At 41.5% G+C, this 18,634-nt stretch overlaps 1 long non-coding RNA gene across 1 annotated transcript; it reads left to right on the forward strand.

Moving 5' to 3' along the window:
• The first annotated feature begins 5,273 nt into the window (after positions 1-5,273).
• On the forward strand, positions 5,274-12,860 carry LOC137468964 (uncharacterized). Its single transcript, XR_010996281.1, has 3 exons — positions 5,274-5,387; positions 5,524-5,663; positions 11,344-12,860. It is a non-coding gene; the product is annotated as an uncharacterized lncRNA (long non-coding RNA).
• Positions 12,861-18,634: the final 5,774 nt, after the last annotated feature.

Consider the following 18,634-nt stretch of genomic DNA (forward strand, 5'->3'; position numbering starts at 1 on the left):
AATAAAAATTGGACAGAGCAGTTGCTATTTAAAAACCCAGCAGCAATCCTGTCACTTTATCTGAGATACTGAGTGGTTCTAGCTTGGCTTAGTGGTAGTCCAGAGATGTTCCATGGAGAAAAAATAAGATCTCTCAATCTCTGCTTATAGAGAACTAAAAGGAAGGTACTATAAGGGAGTGGTATAATTTATATCTCATGAATAAGCAATAGGTCAGGAAAGATAAATTAGGCATGTGTATCTCCCTCATCTGTCAGTAAAAGAATGATGGTACTCCCAATAAACTTGAAAGGTCTCCTGACTGGAAATACTTTTTTGTTACAAGAGGAAGTTACCCCTTAAAACTGGGTGCTGCTGTCTTATTCCGACCAAGAAAATGCAGTTCTTTTTAATGGATCAGAAATCTGAATGAAGTGCAAGGATATCTACTTTCATATTAAGTGGATGATGAAGGATGAGAGATGGAAGTCTTTATAGCTATAGTTTGGTGAATCAGCCAGATTCAATCACTCAGTGCTTGGGGTTGGCCGGGAAGGATGCTTGAATAAATGCACCCCCTGTAAGAAGGGTGTTTAGAACTGTCCATTTGGAACCTTACTCCAGGTACACAAAGCCCCCAGGAGGGCCCCTGGGGCTGTCCCTCTTCCAGGGTGTGGTGCAGCAGTCCCTTGTCCTTGGGGCTGGCAGTATGGCTGCCCCTCGTGAGTGGTGTTCAGAGAGCAGAGAGGAGGAGATATGATCAGAAGTGAGGTATCCTTTCCTTGAAAATGTTGCCCCATATTTTATTCAGATTATTGCTTGTCTTGTTAGCACAGTCTTGTGTGACCCCACTTGAAATCAGAAGAGGAGTTTTGTGGAAAAATATTGAAAATTCAAAGTAGGACCACCAGAAGATTATTTTACAGTAAGTCATTATGTATTTCTGTTCCTTTTGGGGAGCAGCTAACTGTATAACTTTGTAGTAAACGTTTCTTTGAAAACAGCATGCCTTTGCTCTAAAAAAGTCCATGCTGTGGTTTATACACAAAGTTGTTGTGATCTTGTAAGCCCCACAAGAAGAAAGAGTTGCACATTTCACTGTTGTAGAAGAGAAGGGAAAAATCCAACTTGAATGTAGGTTAGATGAAAGCATATTACAGTTAATTAGTGTGTCACTGCTGTGGTACAGACTAATTCAGTGCCCTGTGGAAAGGATGGGGGAGATTTTTTTTTTTTAGTATTTTAACTGATGGCCATAGGATTACAGGTTGGGTTATTTTTCTTTTTCTTCTTCGCCTCCCCACCACCCCAGCCCCCTGCAGTAAGATGTCTGGTACAGTCCTTTTTGTTTCAAGGCAAACATTGGTTTGCAGTTGGACTCAATGATCCTAAAGGTTTTTTTCAACCGAAATGATTCTGTGATTCTAAGTACCTGCCTCTCATAAGTACAGTGGTGCATTCCTAGGTAAAAGCTGATTTACAAAGTTTTTAGTAGTTTCTTATAACCCTTTCAAACATATCAGCAGCCCTTTTTCATTGAACCACTTCCCTTACACAGGAAATGTCTGATTCACCTGTGGGGAGGGAAAGCAAGTGTACTACTACTGTTTTCTTTGCACTGGTAATAATCTTTTTCCTCTAACCACTTGATCCCAACCATATGATCTACCATGATGCCCGAGCACTGGCCTAGTCCTGGTTTCTCAAGGAAAAAATAAGCCAATACCAACTGCACATGCTGAAGACTGCATCCTGCAATGATTTACCTTAGAAAATGGATGTGCCTTTCCCTTTTATGAAATAGATGCCAACAAAATAGATTGTTTTTTCTTTTAAGTGTTAACTCATTCTTAAAAGGAAATACCTATGTCCAGGTTTAACATACATTACATTACATGCTGAGTAGAAAAACAGTTTCTAAGAGTATTTTAGTATGCCATTAACTTGATTAAGTATGATGAGCTATCATTTTTAAATAGCATAATTACATACTTAAATATAATATATATACATACATAATTATTATAATTATTTAATTTAGTTTCTATAAGTATGACATGCCATATATCATGCTCTATACCTGCACTGTGGATGTGGTTAAAGTGTAACTTCTGTGCTCAGCAGTTTCTTATGATCAAAGACAAATATTTCCCAACATGTATGAGTCTTGCAAACACTTAAAGATTCAGCAGTAATTGATATGTGAGCAAACAAAGACAGGCAATAGGTTTTGGAAGGGAAGCAAATTCTCATGTCTTTAATTTGGACAAATCCCACTGCCATCTTTGAGATTACAGGAATGTTTTCCATGACCACAGATGGTACAGAATGTAGGAAGGGTTATTGCATGGGCCTATGGTACTGACAAGCCTATAAAGCAGTTATAACTTTTTTCACACACTGTTCCCTTTTCTCTCTTGCTTTTTTTCTGTCTTCCATAGGTGCTTTGGTAACAGGACTGCACAGATCATAATTCCACAGGCAGACATTTTGCACTGGTTGATGCTAACCTGGGGAATGTTAGAGTACCTAAAAGAATTTATTGCATTCATTTTTTAAGGGCACACAAAATACATATATGTTTCAGGGGTTTTCTGGGAAAAAGGCCTAGGACTTCTAAGATTTAGGGCCAAGGTATAGAGCTCTAATGCACTGATTACTTATGGTCACCATAGAATTTTCCTCTTACTTCAGTGTTCACTAAGATTAAACCCATCAAAATTATGAGGAATTTGGCTTCCCCTGCTTTCAGGGGAGAGATATTTTAGAGTATGCAAATAAAAGCAGCATGACCTGGCCCTTCAAAAATTGAAATACCCACATCCAGAAAAGGACAAAAGGGTTGTGTCCACATGGAGTGTGGGCAGTTGTGCCCCATCCATGGATTTTTTGTGTTGCCACTCTTTGGTTGCCCTCTGACAATGTGGTCTGTCTATATATGATCAACACTCAGTCCACCTTGTGGAGCCTCTGCCCCAGAGGGCTCAGGAGAAAAGAGCACAGAGGTGAGGCTTTTCTGCTGTGTTGGTCACAGGTCACAGTACAATGGTTTTGGAAGGGAGCTCTGCTCTCAGCACAGAGCTTTTTGAAGATATGATAGAAAACAGGGAGCCTTCTTCAGTCACATTCCAGCCAAATATTTTCTTTTGTATTGCCCTCTCAGCATAAGCAGAGACTTTCCTTAGTCCAGGAGGAGGAGGGTGAGTGGTTGCTGGGAGTTAGCACGCTCCAGCACACAGCTTATTACACGGCAGCTATCCCAGAGCTGAGCAGCTGAAGGTACAGTAATCTGGTGCTGAACTCAGGCTGGTCCCTCTAGGAAGAAAATGCACTTTTCCAGAATGCAGGAACAGTGTGTCTGCTTTGTGCCAAAAGTTTGGAATGAGTATTGCAGCTGAAGAGGCAGGTAAATTGCCTGGATTACACATACAGCAAAATAGTCAGGCAGTCTCTAGGGTTACTTGCATGTGCTCAAATGTATTTTTTGTTGAAGCTGATAGCAGTCCCATATATGTATGGAGAAGGGGAAGAATATGGACTTTCCTGTTGGGCCTCAGCCAGAGCCAACCAAAGGAAATGGGTATTCTTGGTTTTGTCATTGTTTCTGGAGAGAGACACATTACACCTCGGTCCATTTTGATGTCTATAGCTTTTTACTCTTTGGGGGCTAAAGCCCTCCTTTTTTTGGTCTGAGCTTTACTGTCACAGCCAAAATCTAAGGAAGTTGATTGTAAATGTGTTTACAAATGGAATTTCAGAGGATAAGTGTGCCTCTGAAAGAAAACTGTGTTTAATTTCAGGCCGTGAAATTTGGAATACCTGGGCTAGTAGAACCACTTGTAAACCGCCACAACTCTTGTTGCCAAACGCAATTAAAAATAACCTGTGGTTTACCATGTTCATGTCATCAGATCTTCAGAGAGAACTTTTCCTAGGAAACATTGTACAATTCAGGTAGACACTTGATACTACTGATTGCAGTGTAGTTCCATGCTGAATTCTAAAAGCTTTAGCAAAAGCATCTGCATGAAGGATAGTTCTCATGCTCTACATCTCACTAGGAGCCAGGTGGATTGAAATCCTGCATGTTGTGCTTTTCATATGAGAACCAGTTACTGGTTTCGTACACAAAGGCCTGTGGTTATTTTTTATACTAATTTAGGTTTTTGGTCTGATTTTTTTTTTTGTTTGTTTTGTTTTTTTTTTTAATTTAACTGTGGTTGAAGTTTGAACCATAGCTTGGCAGTGTATGAAGTGATTTTAAAAGGAAGTGAAACATCTTTGCCTCAGTTTCCCTTAAGCTTAAAGCTTTGAATTGCAACTACAGAGCTTCTTGTTGTATACAAGATAGTAATTTAATGCACTTTATTTTAAAAAGGCACAAATTATTTTCTTTATAAAATGTTACAATTGCACTATGCTGTAAGAATTGGTTACTAAATACAAACTGTACAGTTTTATAGTCAACATTGTGTTTAGTCATAAATGATTGAAACAATTACATGTTTCAGTTAATGTTAATTTTATATGTGGTGTGTGTAGCCATAAATAAATCTTCCTTTTTAAAAAAAGAATGGTTCATTGTTTCATTTCATTGAATTCCGCATTCTGTTTCAAATAACAAAATTATATCCTTCTACAAATATAAGATTTAAGTGTGTTCCAGTGCAAAGAGATGACAGATGACACTGACTAAACTTGGGGTATTAAATTTACATATGCAAACTTAAGTTAAATTTCTGTAGATCCTCCGCATCTACAACACTGCAGAAGGAAATACCAGGCACTACAGACAAAAACTCTGAAAGAAGAGCTAACAGGAGATCTTGAATGTAGAGTTTCAAGAAGTCTTCCATTTCTCCCTTTCTTATTCAAGTTAATTTATCTATACTGCACTCCCTTCTGACACGCTGCCTTTTATTATCATTGTATACACTCAGTCTTGGGGAACAAAATGCAGTATGGATTATAAGAGGTTCTGCATTTGGTCGTGCTAAATGGATCTAAATACTTAATATTTGTGTTAGCAGTCATTAACTGGGAGATGTAAAAGTTATTATGGAAGTAAGAAAATGTGTTAACTTAGATTTTTTTTGGCAGTTTGGTCCTAATCCTTGAATCAAGTAACTGAAAAATCAAATGCATGATCACAGTTATGTATTTCCAATTTGACTGTTTAGACAGGCTAAAGGAAAACAAAACGGTGTACTGTCTCCTTTTCCAAATTAAACTTTTTTATAAAACATATAACTTAATTCCTCTGAATGGCTTTCTTGCATACCCATCTTATTTTCCAGGCATATAAATTGATGGAACAAGTTACATCTCTAACCATAGGACTGTCACGCACCATAGCCATTGAAATGTGGCTTCTGAAAGAAATGGGATAGCGACTGACAGATATCCAGGTAAATGATCAAGAGTAAGGCTGCTTCCTTTATTCTATGTAGGACTACAGTCCTGCATGTCAGATGGATCCTGGAGGAGATCTTAGGGATGTTTACTTCTACCAGATACAGCTGTCCTCTCCACCTCTCACATCAGCATTAGGCACCACCTGCTTTGTCTTGAGAATAAGAAACTGGTATCATGGTGCAGGAGTAGAGATCCAGTTTGTTAATCTGACGTTAAACTATATCCAAAAGGACTGCAGCCCAGTGGAGACCAGGATGTATTTGATAAAGGTAACAGAATTATGAATAATGGGTATGTAACTTCATGTGGCCAATGGTAAATGGCCACTGAACTTATAAGGATGCAACAGTTGAAAGCTGTCAGGACATGAAATAATTTCCATGCTACAGTAAGCAAAACAAAGTTTCATTTTATGAGGCCCACAAGTGGAAATTAAAAAGTATCATTTCAGTGTTCTTTAGTTCAAGGATGCTTGACTGCATCATTCCAGGTGTGCCTGCCTGTTCTTAGGTTCATTTAAGTGTCTGTAAGTCACAGCAGAAATACTGAGTTGAATGGACTTTTGGACACATGCAGCATATCTTACCTTCTTACTAAATTCTTATGAATTGTCTTAGTTACAGCAGGATGTCAGAGAGTGTCTACTACCTCACCACTGTCCTATACCATGAATCTTTGATGTGCATGCAAAGTGTGAGGCCAGTGCAGTTAATGGAGATTTTACATTCATTGCTGAAAATTTTATAGGATAAATCATCAATCTGGCATTTATGACAAAGACAACTCCATTTGCAGATATTTTAAAAATCCTCAATTTTAAAGTTATTTTGAATTTATCTATAATCATACACATCCAAGTATTTTTTTTCTCTAAAATTGTTTTTAAAATTAACAGCTCAAATCTATTTTTTCTTTTTCTTTTTTTTAAAATGAAATGTCACCCTCATAACAGAAATGCTCCATGGGATTGGTACTACTTTGCATTCCTCTAATGTGGGTGTGAGCTGAGCAACCCCACTGCTGTACAGCACATTACAGCCACCACTGCATGCAGATGAGCTCTTACCTGAGCATATTCTGCTTGCGAATTTTATTGGGATTTTCTTTGATATCTGCAAAAGCCTTTCATCCCCATATTTTGCACTAATTGTGAAGCTGGTGGCCTTTCAATGGAGATGTTGCTTATCTGACAACAAAAGATATTTTCATGTAACCAGGACACTGCCTTCCCACTAGTGGCCTAGCAGAGTTGCTTTCACCTTCATTTTTATCATGATGTATGGCATTTAAATGGTGCTTGACTGAAAGCCTATATAAACACATTTTCTAAGATACATTGAGTTTGCCATCATCATCATTTTGAGCTGTCAAGCTCAAAAATACACAATTTCCAGAACAAGATCAACACATTCCAAATCATTCAGCTTACAAGGGGAATAGAGAGGATATGGCAACTAAAGTGGGAGAGAGCCTCTCAACTCCAGTTTCAGGCATTAGACAGGTCTAAATGGCAGCAGAAGATTCCAAAATCTCAAACTAACCTCAAGATTTCCTTCACTCCCCTGGCTATTCCTACTCTTTCACCTTTCCATAAGGGGTGACAAAGAAGGGGCTGGTTCTTGTTCCCACCCCCCCACCCCTCAGATGGCATCAGTTGCTGCAGCCTCCAGCTCCACTTTTGTTTTTTCCAAGAGCTGGAATTCCTCAGTGGTGCCACCGGTGATGCAGTGCAAGGATGTACATGGAAATTACTGTTAACCTGGCAAACCATGAATCTGCAAGGGCATCAGGCTGAAGAAGGAAGCATTTGCTATTTGCCAGTTTAGCCCAACCGAAAAAACACTCCCTGACATCCGACATCCAAGCAGGTCAGATAGCCCCACTGCTTTCAGTGCTTTTCCCACTGGCCCTGGCCTAGAGGCAGGGACTGTTGGGGTGGAGGGGCTGGTCCCTGCCCAGCCTGCAGACTCTCCCTTGGTTCTATTGCTCTGCAGATATGATTGAGTTCCCTGCCTGGTAAGGCAACTGAGCCAGGGCCACACGGCAGCAGTTCATCTCTCCCTTGATGCTTTGGATCTTTCTGCAGCCTTGTTTCTTGCTCAGACGGGCTCCATGATTTATTGTCAATGCTGGATTCCCAATGCCTTCACGGCTTTTTGTAGGAACTAATAAAAGAGATCAGGCTTTTGTTGTTTAATTAACTAGCCTATATTAGTGTCCCTGGAGCTCTCTGCACTGAGGTTGGTTTTGGTTTGGGTTTTTACCCTCTCCTGGGAAGATGTCACAGAAAAATGGTGTGGTTTCTTAATGTTTGGTCCATTTCATTCATCGTGCTTTTTCTGGAAAGTGTTTGCTTGCCTTCCACCCAGCCACAGCTTGTGCACAGCCTTTACAAAAATACTGTCAGCCTTGCCAGTAGATGTGTCTGGTGTTAGATATGCAAACCCTTGTGTCTGCCATCACAGGGTCGTTCAGGCTGACTCCCATTCAGCAGCTGCGTGTCAGCTGCGGAATCGCACTCAGAAGCCGCCCCCTTCCCCAGGAGCAGCAGCAGCAGCAACCTGCCTTTGCTAAAACCAGGTGTTTTAGCTGGCAGAAGGGGCAGCCAAGAGAGTGTTCCTTGGTGTGCTGTTTGCTGCTGCTGTGGTCACCACATCCCTGGGGCCTGGGGAGGGTGGGTGTGAGGGTCAGAGAGCAACAGGCACCATTCAGGGAGGCTGATTTCCTTCCCTTGTGATCCCAGGTTGCAAGCAGGTGTAGGAACAGACATTAACTTGTCCAGGATATGTTTGCTGCTCAGCCATCCATGGTGTATCTTCCCTCTAAGATTCACCTGGCTAGCTGTGTGCTGATAGACACCAGTCCTGCCCTGTGGACATGCAGTGAGGCTGTGCTGTAGGGGTGTGTACACTGCAGACCCACAACAGCTTGTTGGCTTCCAGCTCATATCAATTCAGTGTATTTCCTTGCCTTACCAAGGAATGTTGTATTCTCCTTCAGAGATGAGATAACACATTCCTCAGAGCTCAGTAGTTTCCCTTACTCTCTTCAGTGTTTTTCTGCTTCTCCTTGATTCTATTAGAGGCCGTTTTAGTGAGCAGTCATTGATCACACATGTCTGTCTCCAGAGATCTAAACAGCAAAATCTCCATAATTTCCACTGCTTCACAAAATGATAGTGTTTCATTAAAGACAAGATAAAAACAGAACAAAATGCTGCTCTATGTCCCTTTCAATCACTTCACCTTCAGCAGTCATTTGCAAAAAGACTGTTCCTTTATCCTCTGCTTAGAAGTTATTTTTTCACATCATTTAAATGACAGCTTAATCATATGATAAAAGGACTTCCCCGAGCACAGGTCTTCCCCTTGTGTCAAAATATCACTGGATTCCGTATTTAACATCAGACACGGCTGCGTTGCAGCCGTAGGTAAAGTTTCCCCTGTTAATAGTTTGCATGATATTCCATCGCTGTGGAGAGCGCTTCTTCTTGGAAAGCTGCTCAGAGACAAAAGTTAGCAGGGCTCCAGCCCCCACAGTGGAAATCAGCAGCAAAAATCCTGAGCAGCAATTAGGTACCTGTAAAGATGTCAGTGTCCCTGGAAAGGTGGGGCCATGTATAGAATAATTCAGACCTTTTATGATAAAGTAGCAATATTGTTTTGAAAGATACAGAAGGCTTGACAAACACCCATAAAGTGCTTCATAACAGATGGCAACTTGAGCACAAAGAGGTCATATCAAGCATGTGGCAAACACAAATATCTGCTGCTCTTCCTTCTTGCTTTCCTAAGTGTTTGCTGTGAGAATGTAGCAGATAAGACTAGTGCTCTCTGCCACTGTGCATTTGTGGGATTAATGTCTAAAAGAAATTATTACAGTGAATTTAACATTTACTCTAAAGTTCTGAACAATTTCCACTCCTCAACTAGGCTACATCACATTACATCACCTGTATGTCTCCCTCTCAGTAGCTTGTATCATCTGGAAAAGTGCACCACCACACAACAGTTGTAAAGCTTAACATAATATTGCCTTGTTTCAATCTTAGAGTGTAAAACAGGCTGGCATCAGCCTTCTGCTGATGCAGAAGCAAATAGCAGTGTAAAAAAAGAGATGGCAATTTGAAAGGCTTCCAGTAATGGGGCAGGGGAGAGATAGGGATACTTCACAGATTCTGTAGAGCTTTGAGCACTGTGCCTCCCCTTGCATGCCACAGACATGTCTCCAGACTGAGCCAGGGAAAACCCAAGGGGAGAGACAGCAACTGAGAGTTTCTGGGCAGTGCACCAGGTTAGAACCTATGAGGCCTAAGGTTTATTTGACCAATTAAAAATTACTAAAAGCCTCGCTTCCAAAAGGGTTTTGCCAGATGCTTTTCTTTCCTGGTGAAGCTGGAGCCCTAGAGATATTTTGCAACCAGCATCCACTGGTTCAACTGCAGCAGAAAGGTCACAGGCCATTTGCAGCTTTCCAAGTGAAAAGCAGTCCTTAAAACTCCATCTAAAAACCACCTGGCAGCAGTTGTCAAGCGCTGTAATTGCCCCTGTGTTGTAGCAGCTGACTGTGAGAACCAGAACTCGAAACAAAATCCTGCCCAGGAGAGATTATGGGTTTGTTACTGATGGTAAAAGCAGAGCAAATGTGTAAGTGGAAGAGCAGTATGTTGTTTTTGAGTGCATAGCATCACGGCTGGGATACGGTGTTCCAGATATAAGTGGGGTAATGAGCTTATGTGAGAGCTCATCTCATCTACAGTGAGCATTGTAAAAGAATTCAGGAAGAAATGCAGAAACTTTTTGATAACTCTTGCTTTCCCTCTGTTTCAGTATCAGGAGAAAGAGAGGTCTGGGTAGCCGGCGAGGCATAGAGAGGGTATTTCAGATCACTGTGAGACAAAAAAAGCTTGGAAACCAGCAGGGCAGCTGAGAGGGATGCAATTTGGACCAACCTGGAGGAAAGGATTTTAATGTTGATGCCTGAGTTTTGATATAACATCGAATTTAGCAGATGAAATCACTAGAGAGGAACTGAGGGGAAGCTCTGACATTTATGTAAAACATACAGACATCGCTCCTTTAACCTACAAAGGCTTTTTAATACCTAAATTGTCATCAAGATAACAGGGGTCAGACTGGTCAACAAATTGACATCATCTTGTGCTGCATTTGGGTGTTAAGAGATTTGTTTTATAAACACATCCCGACAGTTAAGTCAGAGGTTGCACAACAGCCAGTGAGGAGATGCTGGGGGAGCTTGGCTCCTTCAGCCTGGAGAAGATGTGGCTTCACAAGAACCCAACAAAGCTTGTGGAGGTGTTATCAAGACATCACATCCAGGATCTTCACATGGTGCATGCTGAGAGCCTGCCAGCCCAAGTGAAACAGTGAAGAGGTGACTGGATATAAGGAGAAAAGCTATTTCCCCATCCCGACAGGAGGCAGTGGCACAGGCTGGCCAGAGAGGTGGTGCAATCTCTCTTGGGGGTTTTCAAGACTCCACTGATTAAAACCTTGAGCACCCTGGTCTGACCCTGCTTTGAGACAGAGGATGGACCAGAGACCTCCTGAGGTTCCTGCCAACCTGAACTATCCTGTGATTCTCGTGGACAGTGAAACACACCTGTGGGTGTCCATACCACGATCTGGAAGGCTTAGACCTTGACAGAGCATTATCATAGAATCGTAGAATATTAAGTGTTGGAATGGACTTTAAAGATGATCCAGTCCCAACTCTCTGCCATGGGCAGGAACACCTCCCACTCAGCCAGGTTGCTCAAGGCCTTATCCAACCTGACCTTGAACACTGCCAGGGTTGGGATATTCACAGCTTCTCTGGGCAACCTGTTCCAGTGTCTCACCACCCTGATAGTGAAAAATTTATCTCTAATATCTAACCTAAATTTCCCATCTTTCAATTTGTATCTGTTACTCCTTGTCTTATTTTTAGGTCATAACAAAGAGGTAGATGGAGATCAAGCCTTGGAAGATACTCCCTAGGAAATGGGGGATCTCCATCTCCTGCCATGTAGATCAGCTACTGAAATGGCTTGAGCCAAGCACAAACTACTGGATTTAGTAGAAGAATAAATTACAGACAAATTAAAAGAGCCTATAAAATACTGGTGGTCTGTCTTAAAGATCTAGTGGACATTTCTGGAGTTAAACAATAGGAATCAATGACCATGGTCACAGTAGAGGCACTGACACAGCCTCCACAAGTTACATACTGGCTCTTGCTCCTATACCTCTTGGTATCTGTTGGCTTGAACAGTAACAAACAACTTTGGTGCCTTCCAAAGAGGAAGGGCAGAGAAAGAATGGACCCCCAGCCATTTTTTTTTTACTTTTTACACTATGCCCTTCATAATTTTAAGGATTTCCCCTATTATTCATAACACTGGGTGCTCACAGAAGTTAACACATTTTAAAATTTCAGACATTACAAAAAGATCTGCCTTGGGGCATGAGCATTGGAAATAAAATTAAATAAAATTATATCAAGATCTTCACTGGCCCACGGTGGGTTTATGTCATATCAGAGGCAGTATTTAAAATAAAAAATTAACACTTATGTGTCAACCTATTCAACAGATAAACCAGAACAACAGAAACATTAGAGTTACAGCATGAGGCGCATTAGCATTTGGATTCTGAGTGGGAAAAATTTCCTAATACCATTAAAAGCATGTTCTCTGTCAAACCAAACAGCTCACAGTCACTCAATTCCAGCCCAAGTTGTAGGCAGATTTCAAGTCTGCAGGGCCATATCATCTGGAAGAGTTAAAGCAGAGCCTTCTGTCTGCAGGGTACCCGGCACAACATACCTTGTTCCTCACCTTAGAATCATAGATAACCTGTGTTTAATGCAAATAAAAAAATACATCAATCACAATTATGAGTTCACCATGATTTATTTATCTACTTGAAATAATCTGAGGGGATCAATCTAGTTGGTGGTGACTGATCCATTATTCTTTTGATGTTTGACTCTTATTCACAGACTGGAAAAGGACCAAGAGCACAAAAGTAACTTAAAGACATCCTGACCTCTGTAGGACTGAGGTACACGGAAAAGCTTGCACAATTTCTGGATTGAGTGAGCCTTCCAGTCACCAGGACTACCAATGCTGAAGTCACAAGGGGGAAAAAAGGGACAAAAAAATCCTGCCTTTGTCAGTGTTACTAATCAAGTACTAGTGGTTATGACATGAACATTTTCTATGGCAGCTAGTGCATTGCTAAACTAATATATATTCCTTAATACTATTTTCCATATGATTATGTCTGGCCTTATCTCTCTAGATATAATACCATTTTGCTGCTATAACAGTATAAAATACTACACATCCACAGTTTATAGAAATGCCTGTTCCCTGCTCTGTCTGTACAGTGGACCAAACCACCTGAGTAAGTGAAGTAATAGCTTGTTTGTCAGTGTCCCAGTCACCTGTAAAAACCCCTTGCTAGGAATCCTGGTCAAGCTGCTTTTAGGCTTTTGTCCTGTTGAAAAGATTAATTGAAAGCCTTGAATCTGCAACAAGAACTTTTTCCTGACTTATATTGCATGAATGTTTAAGAAACGTGCACAGTCAAAAAAAATCTGATGGAAGTCTCTATATCAGCCATCTGGACCACCACCATCCTGCCCAGACAAAACCTGCTCACCTGGCAGCTTCCATCTCCAGCCAGAGAGAGAAACACATCCCCAGTACATTTGCAGCTGGTCACTGAAAACCCCGAGTACTAGCTGCTGAGTGACATTCAGGGAGCCCACCTGAAACAGAGCAGAAGGTGCCCTATAAATCCTCAGCAGCTCAGCCTTGGAGTGTGTGAGGCTGCCAGGGAGAGTCATCACTTAGCCTGGGGATGAGGGAGGATGGGAGAAGGCTTGTCTTTAGGAGAATGTGGGTTATAAATTGTGCCAGGTTTCACCTTAAAAGAAAAGCATTATTTCCTAACTTTTCATATAAGGGGAAAAAAACATACCCACACAGAACAGGGTGAAAAAAATGTCCCTCCTTGCCATATAAACCTGGGCTCTCTGACCTGGGTTACTCTACTGACCACCAAAGGCCACCCTTTGGGTAGGAGGGAAGTTCTCAGGAGGGTGTAAAAAGTGAGACTTGGGGGACACATGCTCGCATCATTCCCTGAACACTTGTGGAAATGAAGGTGTGTGGACAATCCCTTCCACATGGAGTGTATTCCACAATGGATACTAACAGAGAGATCACAAAGCTCCAGATGTACCAAAAATAATAGTGTCACACTTTTACACCTATCCATAAGGTAGAGCCTGTCCATCACCACTCTGCTCCCTGACAGGAGAAGGAGCAGCTGAGGAGAGTTCCTGGGGGAACCTGCTTGGCATTGGTGTTTTCCCAAGTGGGATCTGAGCAACAAATGCAGTGGAGGTTACACAGCCCAGCAGAGCTGCACACCAGCTGTGCAGGGTACCTTCCACCTACCTCTGCTACAGCACGAAATTGTGTGTGAAGAAGAAATCTGCCAAGAAGCTGATCTGAGGTGCACCAGAGCACATTCTCACTTGACAGACAAAGAAACTGAAATAAATGAAGGAAGAAGTTTTGTCTTTATGACTATAACTCATAGCAGGGCTTTCCCTCAGCTCTATATAACCAATAAAATGGAATTACAGAAACCACTTTACTAAAATTTTCTTAGACCCATGCATATTCCTCCAAGCATTAGGAACAGATTAAAACCAGAGCAGATAGTAACAGTGCTACGTCATCCAAAAGATTTGCCTACCAATGAGAGACTGCTTGTGTAACGCTGTCCCAAGGAGAAGCCAAGCACCAGGAGCTGAAGGGTCCCGAAGCTGCTGCAAGGCAGCCCTGGTGTGAGCAGTGGGGCAGAGGTGCCCTGACTGAAGCCAAGGGCGATGTGCAGGACAAGCTGCAGTGCCACCTCCCTTTTTGTCCTGTTTTTTTTTTTTTTCCCTCTTCTCTGCCCCATTCTAGCAGGTATTCTCCTCCCTTTCTGCTTCCTCTCTGCCTCCTGCCAAAGTAGTTCAGGAATTAGCAGGGGATGCTCTTTGGCCTCCTTGTCATTACATTTAATTAGAAGACACCCTCATTTGCTTTGCTTTTGCTCTCCTACCTGGCAGAGTAATTTGCATTTCACAGGCCATTCTTGAGCCTTATTTTTCCTCTGCCTGAAGTGAGCAGCACAGAGGGTCACACTGAGTGGCTTAGCAGCAGCAGCTGTGGCACAGCCAGAGTCAACAGCTGAAAGAACACCTGGAAAGTCTGCAGAACTGGTTAAAAAATAATGAAAAGGGAAAAATGCTGAACATGCAATAGGCCTGGGCTGTCTAAGGTCAGTGCAGACACAGAGAGCATCACAACTAGGTGGCACACGGAGAGCAAATTGAACCCTAAGCACCTCTCCAATGCAGAGTGATAAGAAATTCACAGCAGTTTTATGATCTATGCCCTCTGCATGTGCCTGGAATATCTGGACAGCAAATACTGTTCTGGAATTCCCATCTCCTCTTCAAATGGCACCACAGTGAGGCAGCAGTTCTGTTTCCAGGTCCCTTTGTTGTCGAGCTGTGCCAGTGCTGCTACCAAGAGCAGTAACTCATACCACATCCAGTGCTAAGTCACTTTTTTGGCTTCATTGCATTATTTGCATCAGCAGTACCATAACAAACCATCTGCTTTCAGAGACCAGACATGTTTTGAACACCATGTCCCGTAACATAAGTTAGTAATACAGCAACTCTCATGGGTACCCAGATGAAGATATTCACAAACACTTCCATAATGTATGAAATAAATCTGATCTTTCAGGAGCAGTCACTTTCCCAGTGAATGCTAAGAGCTTTTCAGATCTCTGCTATTATAGTACAGATTACAGATAGAACCATTTCAGATTGCTCTTGACTTTGATTTTGTCCCAGCTGTGCTTCCATGGCTGAAGCTTCCAGCCTTCAATACTTACAAGGGAAATTTGAACCTTTGGATGTGCATAAGCTTTTCCTCAGGTCCACTCTTAAACTGGCCCAGAATTATTGAAAAATACTAGTGGGCCAGGAAAAATATTTATGTTGCTACATCGAATCCTAAAAGAGATTCACTGCTGAGAAGGCAATCTAGGAACAGAATGATGAGAAGAATCCTGTCTGCTCTATTTCTTGCCACCTGTTCACATGAGGCTTTTTTAGTCTGGTTCACTTAAAGAAACAGCAGTCATCTGGCAGAGCTGAAATGCAAACACAAATCAAAATGCCAGCCCTGGAATTTGTTTTGGCTAGAGATTACAGAGATAGGAAAATATAACTGCACAACTCACAAACTCTAGGCATTTCAATAGAATGATCTATAAGCCATGTTAATTACCTCAAAATAAATAATTCAGAATCTGCTCTTTCCTAGAAAACATCAATATGTTTAATAAAATTTGTGGTATCTAAAGTTTTCTTCCATATTTTTTTTGCCTTGATAGGGCACAACCAAAGAAATCAAATTAATTTCTCATGACAGCATGGGAAATAAGGAATGCATAGTAGATACAGGCTTTAAATGCTGCAGTAGAGACACAGTTTTACAGAAAAAAAAATTGTCTCTCTGTACATGGTTTTGCTGTGCACACAAAAGCAGCTGCATTACAGAAAGTTATTAATCAAATAGGCTCAGCACTTTAATTTCTAATCCACAATAAATTCTGAGAAAACCTCATTCTAAAGAAGTCAGTTTTGAGTAAACTACTTGGAAGTCATTACATGTTCTCTGAAAAAGGTAATTTTTCAAGCTATTAAGACAGCCCATCTGAAAAGCCATCTATTTTCCTCCCACTCCCACAATTTTGTCATCCTTCTCCCCCTACTCCAGTCCTCGTGTACCTGCTGGTTTTTCTTGCACCTTTGTAAGCACAGAAGACAGACCTAACATGGTTGTGCAAGCTGATTAAAACTGGAGGAGAAGAGGTGATGTAAAGAACCTGAATAAAGTTAATCTTGGACTAATGGCTGTATTCATCATACAGAAGAATAGAGAGCATTTGCGGGGGAGGGGTGGGGAGTGTGTGAAAGAAAAATAGCACAACTTGGAGAAGGTGCAGAAAAACAGCCAGGGAGTGTCAATACTCCAGCACATCATGTTCACTGTGCTCTGCTACTGTGAATCACAGCACAAGGTTTTATGTACCAACCATGGCTATTCAGTCAATTTAAATTGTATTTCCTGTTGTGACATGCCTTTGAAAAGAGACATTGTTCTGACTGAAATGTTTTCTTTCACTCTCACTTCTCCCATCTATTCAGAGTCAAAGCACATTATAGCAAAATAGAGCCTTCAGAATGGCCGAAGCAGATTGTTATATGGCTCCAGTTAGCTCAAAGGAAAGAACAAAAAAATATCAAGTGGCAGCAATGCCTTTCCTAGACACAGCAGAAATGGATGCTGGACTGGGAATCACACCATTGCTGTAGGAATGCACTGGCAACAGGTTCTTTGCAGAGAATGCTGGGTTTAATCTGAACCCACTCCCTGCTTGGTATCAGTACAGCGTTAAATTGAGTACAGCTTGGTCCATAGCAAATGGGCAGGCTTTGAATCAGGAAAAAGTCAAGGTTACTGTTCAGATAATGTGGCAGCCCATCAACTACCCCTCAAATTCAGATTAGACTGCAGGGACCACCTTTTCTTTCTGTGGTTGTGCACCACCTGCATTGCAAGCTTCTGGCCGTAACCTCAAACAGTAATAAAATTATGAAGACTGCAATATATTTCCCATTCAGAAAGAACAAAAAACCCATCTGGAAACAGCCAATTAAGGGAGAATAAAATGATGAAACCTTTTATGCTATTAGTACTATTGACTTGTAATCTCTTGATGCAGTTTAGATATTATGGAATTTCAGACTTAATATTCTACCCAGAGGATGATATAAAAGCCATTATTGATTTCCACTCCCTATAAGCAGACTTCATCTCTATGTAAATTAAAGATTGTATAATATATTTCACAATATAGATTAGTTGTCATTCAAGCGTTGATCAATTCTCATACCAACAGGCAAGCTCCAGGCAATAATACACCCTGTCAAATCTGGTTAGGCCTTTGCCCATTAACACTCACATCTGCAGGTACATCATCAAACACCATAAGGAAAACTTGGGATGTATTTCTTGTGAGAGGAGCCACCAAACTCTTACCTCCTTGAAAAACAACCTTACCAAAACAAGCAAGGCCCTCAGATAATTTCTCATTAGGCTGCTGATAGGCTTTAAAAAACCTCGCTGGGTGGTGAAATTCAAAGCACATCACGCAAGCAAGGGTGGAGAATAATCAAGGTTTTCTAGTTTCATATTAGGCTCAGCTCCTGCCATTGGAAGTCTGATGATAAAACTTGCTGTGCAACTAACTTTTTCTTTAGTGATTTCTATTACCATGTCACTCAGAAGCTGAACAGCACATCCACCTCTAACCAACAGACCATTTTCCCTGTAAAAAGAGAGACTCATGATTTTTAACTCAAGTGTTGCATTTACAGCAACACAGTTTATTAAGCACTGATGGGCAGCATCTGTAAAGCTCAAGAACACAACTTAAAGCAATGGGCACAAAATGACACACAAGAGGATCCCTCTGAACATCTGGAAATGCTCTTTCACTGTGACCCTGACCGGGCACTAGCACAGGTTACCCAGAGATACTGTGGAGTCTCACTCCTCAGAGATAATCAAAAGCCATCTGGACATGGTCCTGGGCAAAGAGCTCTAGGTCATCCTCCTTCAGCAGGGGGCTGGAGCACATAACCTCCAGAGATTCCTTCTCACCTCAAGCCCCCTGTGATTCTGGGAATGAAAAGTTTAAAACATCCAACATTAAGCAATTCATATCCCTCTCCCAACTTCCTTGGAGGCCTCCTCTTCATCATCTCATAACCAGGGCAGGCTCAGGAGACTTGTGAGGACATTTACAGGTGGGAGCTCAGCCAAGGTGCAGTAAGTTCCTCAGCTGTCAGACCTTGTCGCTTCAGTGCTTTTAGCTTCACGGCAGTTTTACATTTCAGAGCACTTTGTTCCAAGTTTGTCAAGGACCGAGACTCTGAGTCTCCAGCAACCAGCACAGTTGCACATGCACAGAGATTTTTCTGTACATCCACTTTTACCACACTACCACTCGATAACTGGGAGAGAAATATCTCTCCCTCTCTCTAACTCGAACTTCTTCATCTTCTCTCTGTCTTCATACAGCTAAATTTT

The sequence above is a fragment of the Anomalospiza imberbis genome, chromosome 2 (genome assembly GCF_031753505.1).
Source record: "Anomalospiza imberbis isolate Cuckoo-Finch-1a 21T00152 chromosome 2, ASM3175350v1, whole genome shotgun sequence".
NCBI lineage: Eukaryota > Metazoa > Chordata > Aves > Passeriformes > Viduidae > Anomalospiza > Anomalospiza imberbis.